At 33.0% G+C, this 2500-nt stretch overlaps 1 protein-coding gene and 1 long non-coding RNA gene across 5 annotated transcripts in view; one reads left to right on the top strand and one right to left on the bottom strand.

Moving 5' to 3' along the window:
- The window catches only part of LOC124946422, a 77298-nt gene extending 76236 nt beyond the window's left edge, over positions 1-1062 (top strand). Inside the window, exon 14 of the long non-coding RNA XR_007100052.1 lies at positions 1-1062. This exon is cut by the window's left edge and continues 441 nt beyond it. This is a non-coding gene — a long non-coding RNA (uncharacterized LOC124946422).
- LOC124946418 (disintegrin and metalloproteinase domain-containing protein 10-like) overlaps positions 1-2500 on the bottom strand; it is a 159108-nt gene that overhangs the window by 74551 nt on the left and 82057 nt on the right. The gene's annotated exons all lie outside the window — the stretch shown is intronic.

The raw sequence follows: 2500 nt of genomic DNA, 5'->3' as shown, positions 1-2500 counted from the left end.
AATTATCTTAATGATGAAACTATTCTTTGAGATAATATATTATACCTCGTTTTAATCTTATTTATAATTATATTCTTGAGAAATATTTCGAGATGGTATCTTTATCGAATGCGAATTAATTTTAATCGTCTTTTTCATATTTACGATTTTCAAGGAAGGAAATGTAGGATAAACGTTGGATATTTGTATAATCAAAAAGCTCGATGTATTTGGATGATTAAATTTGAGGAAAAAGTTATAAGAGCTTCGTTATACCGGAAAGAAATGTGTCTTTCAAGGGAAAGAAACGTTAAAGAGGAAAGAAAAGAGAAGGAGCAAAAAAAAAAAAGAAAAAAGAAAAAAAAAGAAACGGAAAAGAAAACAAAAAGAAAAGAAAAGAAAAGAAGTACAAAATTAAAATATGGTCGGCGAGAGGTAAAATAGAGGAGAGCTGATGCTGGTAGTGGTTAAGATGAAAAGCACGAAAACTGGTTATTATTTCGATTATTAATTTAGCGAAGAAGACTTGACTGTTGATGTTGTGTTGATGTGTACGTATATACATATATATATATATATGTGTATGTGTGTATTTACTGGTATTAGTAAGACCTTCGTCTCAGAAAGTACAAAAAGATAATGTGCGTAAAGCTTTACCACCGGGGCAATGAATAAAGCTCGCAAAAGAGTTTCGAACGAGTTTAACAACAATCCCTCTCTTCTTTTCTATCTTTAACATAACCAAGAAGAATGAAAGTGATTAACCTTTTACTTAACGAGTACTCTGATACACGCGTAGGGTATAAGCCCGCCGTCGCATTTTTTTTAATAAAAACTTCGACACTGACGATCTGAAAATTAGCACCGATAGAAGCGCTTCGTGTTCATCCTTATATTCATTATATATATATATATGCATGTAACTTTTTTAATTTTTTTTTTTTAATCGCAAGGAAGTTATTGCGAATAGAAGGAAGGAATAAAAAAATTTATATTTAGGATGCCGGATTTTTAATTGCTCCTGTATTCCAATATAAGTTTATATGTAAGTATGTATACATAATTTATATATATATATATATATATATATATATATATATATATGTGTGTGTGTGTGTATAACGTGTGCTTTGAAGGTAATGAAAAAAATAATGATGAATAAACATAAAGTTGAATGTACGAAAAATATTTCTTTCTCCATTCGGCGTTCAACTTTAATAATATCTTTTTAATACTAAACGAAAGAGTCAAGGGATCATTTGTAGAGTATATTTTCTCTTCGAAATTGATTTTAAAATGTTAAAAAAGGAGGAAGAAGAAGAAGAAGAAGAAGAAGAAAAGGGGGTGGAGGGGAGGCGGCGGAAAAGGAGAAAAAAAATGAAAAAAAAGAAAAAAAAAAAGAGAAGAAGAGGATATTCTCGAGGTATTTCAGGACGAGTATCGTAAAAGAGAATCGAATCGAAAGGAGTAAGATTCGATAGGTAAGAATCGAGATTTAGTTGGCATAGAAATCGACGATATCCTTTCGCGAAGTCCCATTATTCTCGAGTTGTCTTCGCATGTAGGCGACGCTTAGGGGGTGGTTACTTGATGGCTAAGGTAAGAAAGAGAGGGATTCGTTGACTTTGCTGATAGCGGTTGAGTAAAGAAGGGAAGGAAGAGAGAGAGAGAGAGAGAGAGAGAGAGAGAGAAATAGAGGGAGAAGTTCGCATCTCAAAGTAGAACTCCAAATTGCAGATTGGAAATTCTTGCATTCTCCCTCTCTCTATTTCTCTCTCTCTCTCTCTCTCTCTCTCTCTCTCTCTCTCTCTCTTTCTATCGCGAGTCGAAACGTTAACTTCTTCGAAGAAAAGAGACACACGCTTTTACCTCTCCGATGGAATTCTTCTCACCCTCCTTAGGGTGTGATAGGAGTCTAGCGACAGTTGCCGTTGGTGGAGCGCAACCAAAGAGGGTTGAACTGTCCTCTTGTGCCCGCGCGTAAACGTGCGCATTTTCCCCTCTTATACATACAATCGCAACTTTACCAATAAATCCACGTCAGTTCGGGTAACTTTTGCAATCGGTATCGAATCCTTCCCGTCCTTCTCAAAGTTATTTATCTACGTACATTTTCCCAACATCTCTTATTCGTTTTTATTTATTTATTTATTTATTTATCTGTTTATTTATTTCTTTTTTTCTTTTCATTTTGTTTTTTTTTTCGTTCTTTTTCTTTTTTCTTTTTTTTTTTTTTTTTTATTCATTCATCTTTTTCATTTTATTTTATTCTTTGCTTCGTTTCTTCCCTCCGATCTTTTTCTTTCTTTTCCTTTACATTTTCTTATTCCATTCGTTTTTTCATCTCTCACTCTCTCTCTCTCTCTCTCTCTCTCTCTCTCTCTCTCTCTCTTTCTCTCTCTCTCTTTCTTTCTCTCTTTATCGTTTACCTTAAAGATAAATTTATTAGATTTCATTGTTTGTCAACAAACAAATATAACGATCTTATATTTAATTCGATTTTACTTAATTGATTTCAACG

Source organism: Vespa velutina, chromosome 2 (genome assembly GCF_912470025.1).
Source record: "Vespa velutina chromosome 2, iVesVel2.1, whole genome shotgun sequence".
NCBI lineage: Eukaryota > Metazoa > Arthropoda > Insecta > Hymenoptera > Vespidae > Vespa > Vespa velutina.
The sequence above is the reverse complement of the archived record's forward strand: the minus strand, read 5'-3'. Positions and strand labels throughout refer to the sequence as shown.